Raw genomic sequence first — 19,676 nt, forward strand, 5'->3', positions numbered from 1 at the left:
TGCCTAAAATCGAGGAGTCAGACCAACGGGCACGATTGGGTTACCCACATCCGTATTGATGAGAATCTCGTAATAAGGGGGACATGATCTCTGCTTCGACAAGACGTGTCAAGAAAACCGCCTCGCAATATGTGTTGTGCTGGTTGAGAAAAACGGTTCGAATAATGACCGGGCCATGGCATGATGTCATGCTGTCAAACATGTCAGCAGATTAGATTTGTGGAAATATTATTCTCTCTACGGTGGTGTGTGGAACTTGTTTTGCAGAGCCGGACACTATCCTTGTGTTCAAAATCTTCTATGGGGTATTCGGAGGAAGAACCCACCTTGCAATGCCGAAGACAAAACTGCACGCCGGACTCATCGTCATTAAAGCCTGGTTCAGGGGCTACTGAGGGAGTCCTGGATTAGGGGGTCTCCGGATAGCCGGACTATATCCTGTGGCCGGACTGCTGGACTATGAAGATACAAGATTGAAGACTTCGTCCCGTGTCCGGATGGGACTTTCCTTGGCGTGGAAGGTAAGCTTGGCAATACGGATATGTAGATCTCCTCCCTTGTAACCGACTCTATGTAACCCTAGCCCCCTCCGGTGTCTATATAAACCGAAGGGTTTAGTTCGTAGGACAACAGACAATCATACCATAGGCTAGCTTCTAGGGTTCAACTTCTATGATCTCGTGGTAGATCAACTCTTGTAATACTCATATCATCAAGATCAATCAAGCAGGGCGTAGGGTATTACCTCCATTGAGAGGGCCCGAACCTGGGTAAACATAGTGTCCCCCGCCTCCTGTTACCATCCGCTTTAGATGCACAGTTCAGGACCCCCTACCCGAGATTCGTCGGTTTTGACACCGACAATCGTCGTGTGCGAGGTGCTTCTCCGCATCCCCCACACTTCGGCCTATGGCTCAAGGTCTTCAACATGAAGCCGAAGGTGGTTACGGGAAGCACGCGGACTGCAGCGGTGCCATGGTGAGCAAGATTCCCAACACCACCTGGCCCAATGGGGCCTTCGTGGAGACCGTCAAAGTATGGCAGCAGGAGTGGTTCCACATCACCGAACCACGCAGCACCACATGGACAGCCACTTCTGAGTTTAGATCCGGACCCCCATGCGGCTCACATTGTGGACCAACAAGGGTCTGGACTGGGGGTCGACCGATGAAGTGATGATGCTGCAAAAGCGCATCAAAAATATGATAGACAAGAACACCAGTCTGACTGATGTGATTCAGGTGATGCTTTTTCATCGGATCCTCCCCTGCCAGTGCTAGCCTCTCCATATGTGGGAGTTCAATCTAGAAGGGCCGCGAACCCTGCAGCGATTCTTTGGCACAACGCATGAAGAGATCTGGAAGCTATTCTTCAATGCCCAGAAGACGTGGCTGGAGCAGACCGACGAAATCAGCCTCGACAGCGTGTGTCTGGCCACCCCGGTAAGCATTTGGTTTCCAGACATAACTTTAGTTCACAAACCAAAGGGTATATTGAGCCTTCCATCCCTCGATCAGGGCTGGATAAAGAAGGCGGAGCAGATCAACTATCCAGCCCCGCTATCTGAAGACCCAACCACTCCTCTGCTAACGAGGATACTGGTCCCGGCACCATATTAGGCTTCAGAGAAGAAGGCCAAGAATAAGAGCAAGGAGCCAAAGGTGGCCTCCGCCGTAAAGGTACTTCAGACGCTGTGTCCGGAGAGACCAAAGCTCCCTCCTCCCACGAGGGAGATGAAGATGAAGAGGAGGAGGAGGAGGCAGAAAGCGATTCTCCCCTTAAGGGGAGGAAGAAGAAAAGGGAAGCTTCCATAGACCCAGAGGTGGAGGCTTCCAAGAGGGGGAATATATCCCTCTCGGACAACTTAGATTCAGCTGCCGAAGCCATCCCCAAGCGCCCCCCCAGGGTGAAGCCCCTGGCCGCATCGTAAGTATCCAAGGATGCATTACATATATCCGGTCTTTTATGATTGTAGTATAACATATCATATTGTGTGTTTCAGTCCGGCCCGCAATCTTCCCCAACCATCATCGTCTGAGGGGAACTCTCTGGCACCGGAGATGGTGGAGAGCAAGACGCCTCCGCGAGCCTCTCCGCCAACCACCATGGATGACACCGAGGTGTTGTCCCGAAGGGCCTCTCCGGGCCACGGAGTTGTGCAGGAGGCCGCCAAGACAGGGCCACAGGGTAATGCCTCGGCTGCCGAGAACATGGGGGTGCCACCCCCATGGAGACTGACGACGGGGGCCCTGACCAGTCCGCCCCCCAGCCGAACACAATTCCGGAGACCCATGTGGCTCCGAATCAAGTGGGCAATCCCCTTCAAAGGAGGGGGAGCACCAACTCCGGCGGCGACCTCCACTAATCCGGAGATGCCGAACACTCTGGTGGAGGCACTGCGACGTGCTTCCATCATGGAGGAGCACTGCACCCTGATGGGTGTGGTGGTTGAGAAGGTTCAGTCCACCAAAAGCGGGCTGAATGAAGCCTTCACCAGCCTGCTAACAGGCTTCAAGGTATGCGATGTAATATTCTTAGCTTCTTTTCATATGAAAAATATGCTCTGTATAGATAGTAGCCCCTGAGACTATATTCGGTTTTTGAAAAACGGCTGAACAGAGGATCAAGTAATAATCGCAGGACGTAACGTACTTGTATATTTGGTAAACAGGCTTCCCTGTTGGCGGTGACCGCCCAGGCCGCTGAAGTTTCCAAACTCAAGCAGAAGCTGAAGCTAGCCGATGATGATATCGTCCGTATTAACAAGCGGTTCGATGAGGGGCAAGGTATGTTTTAAAAGATTGTCTTTCATGCCTGAAGTGATATGCAAATGCGGAGTTTGAGCTTATGCACTGCTATGATCGTGATTGCAGGCAGTGCGGCTGAGGTCGAGACCCTCAAAAGTGCCCTTGCGCAAGCCAAGGAGCAGGCGAGGACAAGTAAAGCAGTCGCCGATAAAGCGGCTGCGGATTTAAAGGCCGAGCAGGTCGCCCGCTGCTAGTATGAGGAGAGGGTGACCGAAGTGGAGCAAGAGCTCGAGGACGCCACCGGCAAGTGCGATGCCTTGGAGGATAAGAATAAGGCCCAAGCAGCCGAGCTCGCCAAGGCTCTCCAGGAGGCCAAGGAGGCGCAGACTGAGTCCTGGGTGGCTCGTGAGGAGATCCGGCATGCCGAATAGATAGTGGCTGGTAAGCCCTTTCTTTTGCAGAGTAAATTTGGAAGTCAGAAATATGCCTTGCTCACTCGACTATGGAGTTCTCCAGATGCCTTTGCAGATCTTCCGAAGAGCGCTGCTGATGCCACACAATTTTTCCGGTCCCAAGATGACAGAGAAGCTCTTTTGGTCACAGTACTAGGCGCCGGAGCGTCCAACAATGTTGAACAACCAGATGATGTAGCTGGCGGAGCTGCATAGGATGTCTGGCTTGGCCATGAGGAACATCATAGTCCAGCTGTGGTCATCCGAACCCATTCCTAGCAGTTACTTCGGCCTGGTGAAGCGACTCGCCGATGCACTGCCCCGAATTGAAGCTGTCAAGCGCTCGGCGTGCATCGAGGGTGCGTGGATGGCCTTCGCTCATGTCAAGATGCAATGGGCGAAGATGAAGGCCACCATTGTGGCGACCGAGGGCCTACCCAAAGGCAAGGATCACGGCAAGTCGGAGCGGTATTTTGACGATGTCCTGGAGGGTGCCTGAATAGTAGAGGGCCAATGCTCGAAGGATATCATGTTTGAGTGAATGTATCCGAGCTGCCTAGGTGTTGTTTTATGAACCAAGGCTTTGTAATATATTTATGCCTTTATCTGAAATTATTTTCCTCTTGTGCGGTCGTTTTTATTTCTGAGAGTTTACCAGTCGTCGGCTTCAGCCCCCACGTAGATGCTACGGGGGTGTTCGGAATAGCGCACGATCACACTTGACCCAACATCTTGGTCCGTAAAGAAGGTGTCTGCGCGGCGAACTAGGCAATCAGACTATGTGGCTTTATCACTATCACTTAGCCATAGGAGTTTGACAATAGAACTAGGAACTAGCCCCTGGTGCTTGTGCGGCTATCCGAACTTGGATGCCTTAGGCGCGTGACTGGATGAAGGCCAGTCCTTCGTATAATACGGAAGAAATCGCAAGAGATTTATAGTAACTCGCCGAATTGCTGACCAGCTCTCGCCGTATCATGATAGTCAATTTTTAGCTTTCTTTACTAAGGTGCTTGACCGGACGAACCAGAAACACAATCGCAATAGTTCTCCCTTTACTACCTTAGCCGAACAGGCGGAACGTAAGGTAGTAACCACAGGAGCCGGGCAACCCAACTATTGACCCAAGACATAATTCGGAGTTGATGCATATAATGCAATGTACGGGACGCCGAAGTGTACTCTAAGAGTGTTCGGACTTTTTGAAAATATGTGTGGCCGAATAGAGCCCCTGGCATTAAAGCTATACTAGAATGTATATGTGGCAATCTTAGCACAAAAGAGGAATGCAGATTATGAAACAAACCAAGACCAAAAGAAGGTTGGTAAAAAAACTATTTTCATTATAATCTGTTTGATACGTCAGGACGTGCTATTACAGATAATGCCAAGGCTATTTTGCATGCCGAAATTTGTACACAAGGGAAAGCTGTATACGGGGCGTAAGAAAAATGGTCTTGAAGATCTCATTGATGCCCTACCGCACGTCTGCGCCACTTTCGTGTTTGTGGAAAAGATCCTTTGAGAGGAGCGGTCCATGGTCGTTTATACGAGAACGGGGCCAGAAAGAGTCCTTGCACGGCCGTGAAATAGCTAGGTTTTAATGCACCTGTGGTATGGAAAAAGAAAAGATCAAAGAAGGAAGGTTAAGGTCAAATAGGGTCGAGCCGCACTATAGACCTTGTCCGTAGTGTGCCTCCGTCGTTGCCGAGGGTTTTTTGAGTGTGTAATTATGTAGGCGTGGTACATATGTCACGGATGTGTGTGGCGATCGACGGAGACGAGACTGCTAGTCTAGCTCTGGATTCACCGAGCTATCATTATGCAGAGTAGACCGACCACGTTTAACAGTGTCTGGGGGCTTGATAGCCGATGAAGTGTTCGGTCTAATGAGGCCGCTCTGCACTTCAGCCTTAAGGGCCGCAGTATGCTCCTCAGTGCGGAGGGAGCGCTCCATGTTTCCATTGACTGTGATAACACCGCAGGTCCAAGCATTTTTAGCTTTAAATAAGCATAATGCGGGACTGCATTGATTCGGGCGAAGGCGGTTTGTCCGAGTAGTGCGTGATAACCACTACAGAAGGGGACGATGTCGAAGATCAAGTCTTCACTTCAGAAGTTATCTGGTGAACCGAAGACTACTTCCAGTGTTAATGAGCCCGTGCAAAGGGCCTCAACGCCGGGTATCACTCCTTTAAAGGTGGTGTTACTAGGCTTGATTCTTGACGGGTCAATGCCCATTTTGCGGATTGTGTCTTGATAGATCAGGTTAAGACTGTTGCCGCCGTCCATAAGGACTCGAGTAAGATGAAATCAATCGATGATTGGATCGAGGACCAGAGCTGCCGAACCTCCATGACGGATACTGGTCGGGTGGTCCCTGCGATCGAAGGTGATCAGACAAGCCGAACAAGGGTTGAATTTTGGGGCGACCGGCTCTACGGCGTAGACGTCTGAGGGAGTATAGGATTAGGGGGTATCCGGACAGCCGGATTATATCCTTTGGCCGGACTGTTGGACTATGAAGATACAAGATTGAAGACTTCGTCCCGTGTCCGGATGGGACTCTCCTTGGCATGGAAGGCAAGCTTGGCAATACAGATATGTAGATCTCCTTCTTTATAACCGACTCTGTGTAACCCTAGCCCCATCCGGTGTCTATATAAACCGGAGGGTTTTAGTCCGCAGGACAACATACAATCATACCATAGGCTAGCTTCTAGGGTTTAGCCTCTCTGATCTCGTGGTAGATCAACTCTTGTACTACTCATATTATCAAGAATAATCAAGCAGGACGTAGGGTTTTACCTCCATCAAGAGGGCCCGAACCTGGGTAAAACATCGTGTCCCCTGCCTCCTGTTACCATCCGCCTTAGACGCACAGTTCGGGACCCCCTACCCGAGATCCGCCGGTTTTGACACCGACATTGGTGCTTTCATTGAGAGTTCCTCTGTATCGTCATCATTAGGCTTGATGGCTCCTACGATCATCGATAGCGATGCAGTCCAGGGTGAGACTTTTCTCCCCGGACAGATCTTTGTATTCGGTGTCTTCACACTGCGGGCCAACTCGCTTGGCCATCTGGAGCAGATCGAGAGTTACGCCCCTGGCCACCAGGTCAGGTTTGGAAGCTTAAATTACACGGCCGACATCCGCGGAGACTTGATCTTCGACGGATTCGAGCCCCTGCCGAGTACGCCGCACGGTCACGATGAGCATGATTTAGCTCTACCGTCGGGCAGTGTGCAGGAGATCGCACCGGCAACCGCTCCGACCCTCAATTCGGAGCCGATTGCACCATCCACAGACGGGGGGATAGACCCCGCCACGGAGGCCGCATTCTCAGCGCCGATCGAGCCGAGTATCGACCTTACCCTTCACAAGAGCCGTGAGGCCAAATTGTCGGATTCTTCCCTGGCCACGGACTCCGAACCGCCTGCGCCCGTGCCTATCGAATTTGAGTGGGCGCCGATCATGGAGTTCACCTCCGTGGATATCTTTCGGCACTCGCCCTTCGGTGACATGCTGAACTCATTAAGGTCTCTCTCCCTGTCAGGAGAGTCCTGGCTGAACTATGTTCGGCAGGATTGGGATGTGTATGACGAAGAAACTCGCCACCCACCCACCACCCACTTAGTAGCCACTATCGACAATTTGACCGACATGCTCGAATTCGACTCTGAAGACATCGACGGTATGGACGAGGATGCGGGAGACGAAGAGGAACCACTGCCCACAGGGCACTGGACAACCACCTCATCATATGATATATACATGGTGGACACACCCAAAGAAGGCAATGGCGACGGGACAGCGGAGGATGACCCCTCCAAGAAGCAACCCAAGCACCGACGTCAGCGGCGTCGCTCTAAGTCTCGCTAAAGCAAAAGCGGTGACACCGGCACAGGAGATAATAGCACTCCGGACAGTGCCGAAGACGACAACAATCCCCTCCAGCAAGATTGTGAGCGGGAGGATGGAGAAGCCAGCCCTCCCGAGAGAGCGGCAGATGGAGAGGCGGAGGATGATAATTACATGCCTCCCTCCGAAGAGGAGGCAAGCCTCGACGATGATGAATTCGTCGTGCCGGTGGATCCCGTCGAGCAAGAGCGCTTCAAGCGTCGGCTTATAGCCACGGCAAATAGCCTTAAGAAAAAGCAGCAACAGCTTCAAGCTGATCAAGATTTGCTAGCTGACAGATGGACTGAAGTCCTTGCGGCTGAGGAATATGAACTTGAATGCCCCTCCAAGAGTTACTCAAAGCGCGGGTTGCTACCCCGACTGGAGGAGGAAGCATTAAAACCGACATCTCCAGCATATGACGCGACTGATCGGCCACCTTGTGGCCGCGACAGAGAGGCATTTCAGCCAAAAACTCAGCCCGCACCCTGACGCCACTCAAATAAAAATAACAAGGCACGGGGAAACACGCTAGACCTGCGAGACAAATTGGAGGACAAAGCAAAACACGCAAGATCTATCTACGGATCACGAGGGCACGCCACTACGCGAGACGATAACCGTCATGCCGGATACAGTAAAAGTAAATCCGGCCGGGCCGAACACAGCGGACAAGACTCATTCGAGCTGTCTCGCGACATAGCCCACTACAGAGGCGTCACACACCCCATATGCTTCACAGACGAAGTAATGGATCACCAAATCCCAGAGGGTTTCAAACCCGTAAATATCGAATCATACGACGGCACAACAGATCCTGCGGTATGGATCGAGGACTTCCTCCTGCACATCCACATGGCCCGCGGTGATGATCTACACGCCATCAAATACCTCCCACTCAAGCTCAAAGGACCAGCTCGGCATTGGCTCAACAGCTTGCCAGCAGAATCCATTGGCTGTTGGGAAGATCTGGAAGCCGCATTCCTCGACAACTTCCAGGGCACTTATGTGCGACCACCGGATGCCGATGACTTGAGCCACATAATTCAGCAGCTAGAGGAATCGGCCAGGCAATTCTGGACACGGTTCCTGACAAAGAAAAATCAAATCGTCGACTGTCCGGATGCAGAGGCCCTAGCAGCTTTTAAGCACAACATCCACGACGAGTGGCTCCCCGGCACCTTGGCCAGGAAAAGCCGAAATCTATGGCAGCCCTCACGACACTCATGACCCGCTTTTGTGCGGGAGAAGACAGCTGGCTGGCTCACAGCAATAACATATCAAAGAACCACGGTACTTCAAATACCAAGGATAGCAATGGCAGGTCACATCGCAACAAACATAAGCGCCGCGTCAATAGCAACAATACCGAGGATACAGCAGTCAATGCTGGATTCAGAGGCTCTAAACCCGGTCAGCGGAAAAAGCCATTCAAAAGAAGCACTCCGGGCCCGTCCAGTTTGGACCGAATACTCGATCGCTTGAGCCAAATACATGGCACCCCCGACAAGCCAGCCAACCACACCAACAGGGAATGTTGGGTGTTCAAGCAGGCCGGCAAGTTAAACGCCGAAAACAAAGATAAGGGGCTACATAGTGATGTCTACTACACAACCTTCTTCTTGTAGACGTTGTTGGGCCTCCAAGTGCAGAGGTTTGTAGGACAGTAGCAAATTTCCCTCAAGTGGATGACCTAAGGTTTATCAATCCGTAGGAGGCGTAGGATGAAGATGGTCTCTCTCAAGCAACCCTGCAACCAAATAACAAAGAGTCTCTTGTGTCCCCAACACACCCAATACAGCGGTAAATTGTATAGGTGCACTAGTTCGGCGAAGAGATAGTGATACAAGTGCAATATGGATAGTAGATAATAGTTTTTGTAATCTGAAATAATAAAAACAGCAAGGTAGCAAGTGATAAAAGTGAGCATAAACGGTATTGCAATGATGGTAAACAAGGCCTAGGGTTCATACTTTCGCTAGTGTAAGTTCCCTCAGCAATACTAACATAATTGGATCACATAACTATCCCTCAACATGCAACAAAGAGTCACTCCAAAGTCACTAATAGCGGAGAACGAACGAAGAGATTATGGTAGGGTATGAAACCACCTCAAAGTTATTCTTTCCAATCGATCCGTTGGGCTATTCCTATAAGTGTCACAAACAACCCTAGAGTTCGTACTAGAATAACACTTCAAGACACAAATCAACCAAAACCCTAATGTCACCTAGATACTCCAATGTCACCTCAAGTATCCGTGGGTATGATTATACGATATGCGTCACACAATCTCAGATTCATCTATTCAACCAACACAAAGGACCTCAAAGAGTGACCCAAAGTTTCTAGCGGAGAATCACGACGAAAACGTGTGCCAACCCCTTTGCATAGGTTCCCAATGTCACGAAACCCGCAAGTTGGTCACCTTAACATAAATCAAGTGGCACGTGGTATCCCATTGTCACCACAGATATCCACGGCAAGACATACATCAAGTGTTCTCAAGTCTTTAAAGACTCAATCCGATAAGATAACTTCAAAGGGGAAACTCGATTCATTACAAGAGAGAAGAGGGGGGGAAGAAACATCATAGGATCCAAATATAATAGCAAAGCTCGCGATACATCAAGATCGTGCCAAATCAAGAACACGAGAGAGAGATCAAACACATAGCTACTGGTACATACCCTCAGCCCCGAGGGAGAACTACTCCCTCCTCGTCATGGAGAGCACCAGGATGATGAAGATGGCCACCGAAGAAGGATTGCCCCCTCCGGCAGGGTGCCGGAACGGGTCTAGATTGGTTTTCGGTGGCTACGGAGGCTTCTGGCGGCGGAACTTCCGATCTATGTTGTGTTCGGGAAGTTTTAGGGTACGTGGATATATATGGGTGCAGGGAGGACGTCGGAGGAGCCACGGGGGCCCCACAAGACAGGGGGCGTGCCCTGGGGGGCGGCCCACCCTCGTGAGCACCTCGTGTCTCCCCTGACGTGGGGTCCAAGTCCATCAGGTGTGTTTCCTTCCAAAAATACCTTCTCCAGTTGATTTCGTTCCGTTTCGACTCCGTCTGATATTCCTTTTCTTCAAAACACTGAAATAGGCATAAAACAGCAAATCTGGGCTGGACCTCCGGTTAATAGGTTAGTCCCAAAAGTAATATAAAAGTGGAAAATAAAGCCCAATATTGCCCAAAACAGTAGATAATATAGCATGAAGCAATCAAAAATTATAGATACATTGGAGACGTATCAAGCATCCCCAAGCTTAATTCCTGCTCGTCCTCGAGTAGGTAAATGATAAAAACAGAATTTTTGATGCGGAGTGCTACTTGGCATAATTTTAATGTAATTCTTCTTAATTGTGGTATGAATATTCAGATTATAAAGATTCAAGACAAAAGTTTATATTGACATAAAAATAATAATAATACTTCAAGCATACTAACTAAGCAATCATGTCTTCTCAAAATAACATGGCCAAAGAAAGCTATCCCTACAAAATCATATAGTCTGGCTATGCTCCATCTTCACCACACAACATATTTAAATCATGCACAACCCCGATGACAAGCCAAGCAATTGTTTCATACTTTTGATGTTCTCAAACTTTTTCAATCTTCACGCAATACATGAGCGTGAGCCATGGACATATCACTATAGGTGGAATAGAATGGTGGTTGTGGAGAAGACAAAAAGGGAGAAGATAGTCTCACATCAACTAGGCGTATCAATGGGCTATGGAGATGCCCATCAATAGATATCAATGGGAGTGAGTAGGGATTGCCATGCAACGGATGCACTAGACCTATAAGTGTATGAAAGCTCAAAAAGAAACTAAGTGGGTGTGCATCCAACTTGCTTGCTCACGAAGACCTAGGGCAATTTTGAGGAAGCCCATCATTGGAATATACAAGCCAAGTTCTATAATGTAAAATTCCCACTAGTATATGAAAGTGACAACATATGAGACTCTCTATATGAAGAACATGGTGCTACTTTGAAGCACAATATATGAGAGTCGCTATATCATGGTGCTACTTTGAAGCACAAGTGTGGTAAAAGAATAGTAGCATTGCCCCTTTTATTTTATTTTTTTATTTTTTTATTTGGCCTCTCTTTTTTTATTTGGCCTTTCTTTTTTTTATTTGGCCTTTCTTTTTTTTTATTTGGCCTTTTTTTGGGACAATGCTCTATTGAATGATGATCATCACACTTCTATTTATTTACAACTCAATGATACAACTCGATACTAGAACAAAGTATGACTCTATATGGATGCCTCCGGCGGTGTACCGGGATGTGCAATGACTCATGAGTGACATGTATGGAAGAATTATGAACGATGGCTTTGCCACAAATACGATGTCAACTACATGATCATGCAAAGCAATATGACAATGATGAAGCGTGTCATAATAAACGGAACGGTGGAAAGTTGCATGGCAATATATCTCGGAATGGCTATGGAAATGCCATAATAGGTAGGTATGGTGGCTGTTTTGAGGAAGATATATGGTGGGTTTATGGTACCGGCGAAAGTTGCACGGTACTAGAGAGGCTAGCAATGGTGGAAGGGTGAGGGTGCGTATAATCCATGGACTCAACATTAGTCATAAAGAACTCACATACTTATTGCAAAACTCTACAAGTTATCAAAGCAAAGTACTATGCGCATGCTCCTAGGGGGATAGATTGGTAGGAAAAGACCATCGCTCGTCCCCGACCGCCACTCACAAGGAAGGCAATCAATAAATAAATCATGCTCCGACTTCATCACATAACGGTTCACCATACGTGCATGCTACAGGAATCACAAACTTCAACACAAGTATTTCTCAAATTCTCAACTACTCAACTAGCATGACTCTAATATCACCATCCTCATGTCTCAAAACAATCATCAAGTATCAAACTTCTCTTAGTATTCAACACACTCATAAGAGAATTTTATTATTCTTGAATACCTAGCATGTTAGGATTTTAAGAAAATTACCATGCTATTTAAGACTCTCAAAATAATCTAAGTGAAGCATGAGAGTTCATCTATTTCTTCAAAATAAAACTACCACCATGCTCTAAAAAGATATAAGTGAAGCACTAGAGCAAATGACAAACTACTCCGAAAGATATAAGTGAAGATCAATGAGTAGTCGAATAATTATGCAACTATGTGAAGACTCTCTAACATTTAATAATTTCAGATCTTGGTATTCTATTCAAACAGCAAGCAAAGCAAAATAAAATGACATCTATGAATAGCAAACATCATGTGAAGAAGGAAAATCTTAGGATCAACCGATACTAACCGATAGTTGTTGAAGAAGAAAGGTGGGAAGCCAACCGGGGCATCCCCAAGCTTAGATGCTTGAGACTTCTTGAAATATTATCTGGGTGTGACTTGGGCATCCCCAAGCTTGAGCTTTTGTGTCTCCTTAATTCCTCTCATATCACGGTCTCCATAAATCTCAAAAGCTTCAAACACACAAAACTCAACAAGGAGTCGTGAGATAAGTTAGTACAAACCATTGCCAAAACCTTATCATACTCTACTGTAGCAAATCACTAAAATTATTACTCAACATTGCATACTAAATGTCTCTGCATATTTAATAGTCCTATCCTCAAATAGAATCATTAAAGAAGCAAACATATGCAAACAATGCAAACATAACAGCAATCTGCCTAAACAGGACAGTCTGTAAAGAATTCTGCAACATCCATACTTACCTAGCTCCAAAAATTATGAAAGAAAATTACCACTGTAGTAAATTTATCAGATCTTAATATGCAAAAGGTTTCAACATTTTATCACATTCTGACTTTTCTAGGGAATTATTGCAACAGCGGTAAACTTTCTGTTTTTAAACAGCAACATGTGGACTTCTAAAATAGGCATAGTAAAGGCTATCAATGCCACTTTTATTGAAATAAAAGATGCAAAACATTGTTCTAAATAACAGCAAGAAAATCCTAACAAAATAAATTGACGCTCCAAGCAAAACACATATCATGTGGCGAATAAAAATATAGCTCCAAGTAAAGTTACCGATGAACGAAGACGAAAGAGGGGATGCCTTCCGGGGCATCCCCAAGCTTAGGCTCTTGGCTATACTTGAATATTACCTTGGGTTGCCTTGTGCATCCCCAAGCTTAGGCTCTTGCCACTCCTTATTCCATATTCCATCGAATCCTTACCCAAAACTTGAAAACTTCACAACACAAAACTTAACAGAAAACTCGTAAGCTCCGTTAGTATAAGAAAATAAATCACCACTTCAAGGTACTGTAATGAACTCATTATTTATTTATATTGGTGTTAAACCTACTGTATTCCAACTTCTCTATGGTTTGTAAACTATTTTACTAGCCATAGATTCATCAAAATAAGTAAACAACACATGAAAAACAGAATCTGTCAAAAACAGAACAGTCTGTAGTAATCTGAATCAAACGTATACTTCTGGAGCTCATAAAATTCTCAAATAAATTGCTGGACCTGAGGAATTTATCTATTAATCATATTCAAAAAGAATTAACTAAATATTACTCTCCAAATAAAAATGGTAGCAGTTCTCGTGAGCGCTAATGTTTCTGTTTTTTACAGCATGATCATCAAGACTTTCCCCAAGTCTTCCCAAAGGTTCTACTTGGCACAAACACTAATTAAAAGCATAAAACCACATCTAAGCAGAGGCTAGATGAATTATTTATTACTAAACAGGAACAAAAAGCAAGGAACTAAAATAAAATTGGGTTGCCTCCCAACAAGCGCTATCGTTTAATGCCCCTAGCTAGGCATGATGATCTCAACGATGCTCACATAAAAGATAAGAATTGTAACATAAAGAGAGCATCATGAAGAATATGACTAGAAAATTTAAGTCTAACCCACTTCCTATGCATAGGGATTTTGTGAGAAAATAACTTGTGGGAACAATAATCAACTAGCATAGGAGAGCAAAACAAGCATAATTTCAAGATTTTAAGCACATAGAGAGGAAACTTGATATTATTGCAATTCCTACAAGCATATGTTCCTCCCTCATAATAATTTTCAGTAGCATCATGAATGAATTCAACAATATAACCAGCACCTAAAGCATTCTTTTCATGATCTACAAGCATAGAAAATTTACTACTCTCCACACAAGCAAAATTCTTCTCATGAATAATAGTGGGAGCAAACTCAACAAAATAACTATCATGTGATTGAAAATTAAGATCAAGATGACAAGTTTCATGGTTATCATTATTCTTTAAAGCATACGTGTCATCACAATAATCATCATAGATAGGAGGCATGCTTTCATCATAATAAATTTGCTCATCAAAACTTGGGGAACAAAAAATATCATCTTCATCAAACATAGCTTCCCCAAGCTTGTGGCTTTGCATATCATTAGCATCATGGATATTCAAGGAATTCATACTAACAACATTGCAATCATGCTCATCATTCAAATATTTAGTGTCAAATATTTTATAGATTTCTTCTTCTAGAACTTGAGCACAATTATCCTTTCCATCATACTCACGAAAGATATTAAAAAGGTGAAGCGTATGAGACAAACTCAATTCCATTTTTTATAGTTTTCTTTTATAAACTAAACTAGTGATAAAACAAGAAACTAAAAGACTCGACTGCAAGATCTAAAGATATACCTTCAAGCGCTAACCTCCCCAGCAACGGCGCCAGAAAAGAGCTTGATGTCTACTACACAACCTTCTTCTTGTAGACGTTGTTGGGCCTCCAAGTGCAGAGGTTTGTAGGACAGTAGCAAATTTCCCTCAAGTAGATGACCTAAGGTTTATCAATCTATAGGAGGTGTAGGATGAAGATGGTCTCTCTCAAACAACCCTGCAACCAAATAACAAAGAGTCTCTTGTGTCCCCAACACACCCAATACAATGGTAAATTGTATAGGTGCTGTAGTTCAGCGAAGAGATAGTGATACAAGTGCAATATGGATAGTAGATAATAGTTTTTGTAATCTGAAATAATAAAAACAGCAAGGTAGCAAGTGATAAAAGTGAGCATAAACGGTATTGCAATGATGGTAAACAAGGCATAGGGTTCATACTTTCGCTAGTGTAAGTTTCCTCAACAATACTAACATAATTGGATCACATAACTATCCCTCAACATGCAACAAAGAGTCACTCTAAAGTCACTAATAGCGGAGAACAAACGAAGAGATTATGGTAGGGTACGAAACCACCACAAAGTTATTCTTTCCAATCAATCCGTTGGGCTATTCCTATAAGTGTCACAAACAGCCCTAGAGTTCGTACTAGAATAACACCTTAAGACACAAATCAACCAAAACCCTAATGTCACCTAGATACTCCAATGTCACCTCAAGTATCCGTGGGTATGATTATACGATATGCGTCACACAATCTCATATTCATCTATTCAACCAACACAAAGGACCTCAAAGAGTGCCCCAAAGTTTCTACCGGAGAATCACGACGAAAACGTGTGCCAACCCCTATGCATAGGTTCCCAATGTCACGAAACCCGCAAGTTGGTCACCTTAACATACATCAAGTGGCACGTGGTATCCCATTGTCACCACAGATATCCACGGCAAGACATACATCAAGTGTTCTCAAGTCTTTAAAGACTCAATCCGATAAGATAACTTCAAAGGGGAAACTCGATTCATTACAAGAGAGAAGAGGGGGGGAAGAAACATCATAGGATCCAAATATAATAGCAAAGCTCGCGATACATCAAGATTGTGCCAAATCAAGAACACGAGAGAGAGATCAAACACATAGCTACTGGTACATACCCTCAGCCCCGAGGGAGAACTACTCCCTCCTCGTCATGGAGAGCACCAGGATGATGAAGATGGCCACCGGAGAAGGATTGCCCCCTCCGGTAGGGTGCCGGAACGGGTCTAGATTGGTTTTCGGTGGCTACGGAGGCTTCTGGCGGCGGAACTCCCGATCTATGTTGCGTTCTGGAAGTTTTAGGGTACGTGGATATATATGGGTGCAGGGAGGACGTCGGAGGAGCCATGGGGGCCCCATGAGACAGGGGGGTGCCCTAGGGGGGCGCGCCCCCCACCCTCGTGAGCACCTCGTGTCTCCCCTGACGTGGGGTCCAAGTCCATCAGGTGTGTTTCCTTCCAAAAATAACTTCTCCAGTTGATTTCGTTCCGTTTCGACTCCGTCTGATATTCCTTTTCTTCAAAACACTGAAATAGGCATAAAACAGCAAATCTGGGATGGGCCTCCGGTTAATAGGTTAGTCCCAAAAGTAATATAAAAGTGGAAAATAAAGCCCAATATTGCCCAAAACAGTAGATAATATAGCATGGAGCAATAAAAAATTATACGTACGTTGGAGACGTATCACATAGCGATGACGAGGAGGAGCCCCGGTAGCCGAACACCGGAGGACAGAAGAGGTTCCCCCCACAAGTGCGAACGGTGAACATGATATACGCAACCCACATCCCCAAGAGGGAGCGGAAGCGTGTGCTAAGGGACGTATATGCGTTGGAGCCAGTCGCCCCAAAGTTCAACCCATGGTCCTCCTGTCCGATCACCTTTGATCGCAGGGACCATCCCACTAGTATCCGTCATGGCGGATTCGTCGCACTGGTCCTAGACCCAATCATCGATGGATTTCACCTCACTCGAGTCCTTATGGACGGCGACAACAGCCTGAACCTGCTTTATCAGGACACAGTGCGCAAAATGGGTATAGACCCCTCAAGGATCAAACCCACAAAAACGACCTTCAAAGGTGTCATACCAGGTGTAGAGGCCCATTGCACAGGCTCAGTCACACTGGAAGTGGTCTTCGGATCCCCGGATAACTTCCGAAGCGAGGAGTTAATCTTCGATATAGTCCCGTTCCGCAGTGGCTATCATGCACTGCTCAGGCGAACCGCATTTGCGAGATTCAACGCGGTACCGCACTATGCATATCTCAAGCTCAAGATTCCAGGACCTTGGGGGTCATCACAGTCAATGGAAACACAGAGCGCTCCCTCCGCACGGAGGAGCACACTGCGGCCCTCGCAGTAGAAGCGCAAAGCAACCTCTTAAGGCAATCCATCAGTTTGGCGATTAAAGACCTGGACACCTTCAAGCGCGCCCGAAGTAATCGGCAACAAGACCGCCTGGCACGTTCCGAGCTCGCATAGCAATGCGGCCCCCACCCCAGTCCCAGCCAAACGGCGAAATCCGTGCTACGCGTACATAATTACGCATTGAAAATACCATGGGCACAGATGGGGAGGGGGCACGACTACGGCACGCCCCAAGACGCGGCTCAACCGCACTAGGGGCTTCCCGCTTTGTTATTTTTCTATCTTTCAGGACTTTAATCTTTGGAAACCCCGTCCGGCGGTACGGTTGCCGGACACACGATGCAACAACCAAAGAGGCAGCAAGCTACGTCGCACCACGGAACTACCAGGTGGTCTCTGATAATGAGTGAAATACTTGCTTCAAATACCATTTCTCAGGTTGCCCTTGAAGGGGACATGTCAAATTGTCCTACTTTCTGCTTATCACACTACTTGTATCATTCTGCTTCGACGCACCTTTTTGAATAAACAATGCATAGCACTAGACTATTATCGCATTCTCTATTCTTCTTTATATATATATATATATGTTCATTCACAACATTCAGCACCCGTACACTTTGGTACGGCCAATATGCCAGGGGCTTAAGCATACCCCATAATACGGCGTGAGAAGTGCGAACACTTTCAATAGTGCGGCACCCCAAACTTATAGCATTATATGCATCAGCTCCGAATCATGTCTTGGGTCAATAGTTGGGTTTGCCTGGCTCCCATGTTTTGGTACCTTACGTTCCGCTATATCGGCTAAGGTAGCACTGGGAGAACTACTGCGATTGTGCCCCGGTTCATCTGGGCAAGCACCTCAGTAGAGAAAGCTAAAACTGACTGTCATGATAAGGCGAGAGTTGGTCGTTGTTCGAGAGGTCTCGAGTCCCTAAAGACTTATGAAGCTTAGAGCGAGGAGTCGGCTTTGTCCGGCTTAAGGCGTGTATAGCGCCCCGAATTCGGCCTTCTGAACACTAGGGGCTTCGCCAAAATTTAAAATTGTAGACTTCTATGGCTAAGTGAGAGTGATAAAGCATTATAGTCCGATTGCCTTGTTCGTTGTGCTGAGAACCTCCCTCGAAGGACCAACAATGGGAAAAAGAGTGCTCAGGTTTATCCCGAACACCCCAGCACTCGTGGCATGGGGGCAGAAGCCGACGACTAGCCATCTCTCAGATTTGATAAACAGCCACACAGAAGGTAATATTTTAAATTCAAACAAGCGTTGCATAGCGCACATGAACAAGTTTTCATAATACAGGATCACACGAGCAAGTTCATTCAAAAATTACATCCTTCGCACACTCGTCCGCCACAAGACGGGCACACTTCAGGACACCCTCATAATACATTTCGGGGTGGCGATGCTCCTTGCCCTGCAGCGGCCCCTCCTTTACCAGCTTCTCGGCGTCCATCTTGGCCCAGTGCACCTTCACACGGGCAAAAGCCCGGCGTGCACCTTCGATGCAGACGGACCGCTTCATGACTTCCAACCGTGGGCAGGCATCCACAAGCCGCCTCACCAGGCCGAAGTAGCTGTTGGGAGGGGAGTCGCCAGGCCACATCCAGACTATAAGGCCCCTCATGGCCTGTTCGGCCGCCTTGTGCAGCTCGACCAGTTGCTTCAGCTGGTCGCTCATAGGCATCGGGTGTTCGGTCCCAGTATACTGAGACCAGAACAACTTCTCCGTCGAGCTTCCCTCCTCGGCCTGGTAATACTTCGCGGCATCCGACACGCTGCGGGGCAAATCTGCGAATGCTCCTGGAGAGCTCCGGACTCGGGTAAGTAACAAGTAATTTACTTTCACATGCTTGCTTTGCATATTGAATGCCTTACCCGTCGCTATCTTCCTCATCGCCTCAATTTCCTGGAGGGCCTTTTGGGCTTCAGCCTTGGCATGCTTTGTGCTCTCGAGGGCCGTGGCAAGCTCGGACTCTCGCGTCTTCGAGTCAAGCCCAGAGCCTCGTGCTTCTTCACGAGAGCCTGAAGCTCTTGCTGCACCTCGCCCACCCGTGCCTCTTATTTTTCCCGCTCGGTGCGCTCCTTGGCCGCTTTGTTTTCGGCCTCGGACAGTGCTTGCTTCAGGGTCGCCACTTCGGTCATGGCCCCTGGCACATCCATGATGATCCTATCATTTTGCAACCGCATCTTTATATATATATATATAGACAAGGCATTACTTACCTTTGTTCTCCTTGAGCTGCCTCTTGGCAAGACCGAGCTCTTTCTCGGACCGCTCGAGGTTCTGCTTCAGTGCAGCGACCTCCGCAGTCAGTGCAGCAGAGGTCAGCAGCGAAGCCTGCATACGCATATAGACATACTTATATTAGACTCCTGCAGATATTATTTGATCCTCTATTCAGCTTTTCTTTGTGAACACCAAACAGGGCATCATGGGCTACTGTCTATGCGGTAATATTTTCCTATATTTTAAATACTTACCTCAAAGCCTGTTAGAAGGCTGGCACAGGCTTCA

The sequence above is a fragment of the Triticum urartu genome, chromosome 5A, assembly GCF_056163025.1.
Source record: "Triticum urartu cultivar PI428250 chromosome 5A, HENAU_Tu73, whole genome shotgun sequence".
Classification (NCBI taxonomy): Eukaryota; Viridiplantae; Streptophyta; class Magnoliopsida; order Poales; family Poaceae; genus Triticum; species Triticum urartu.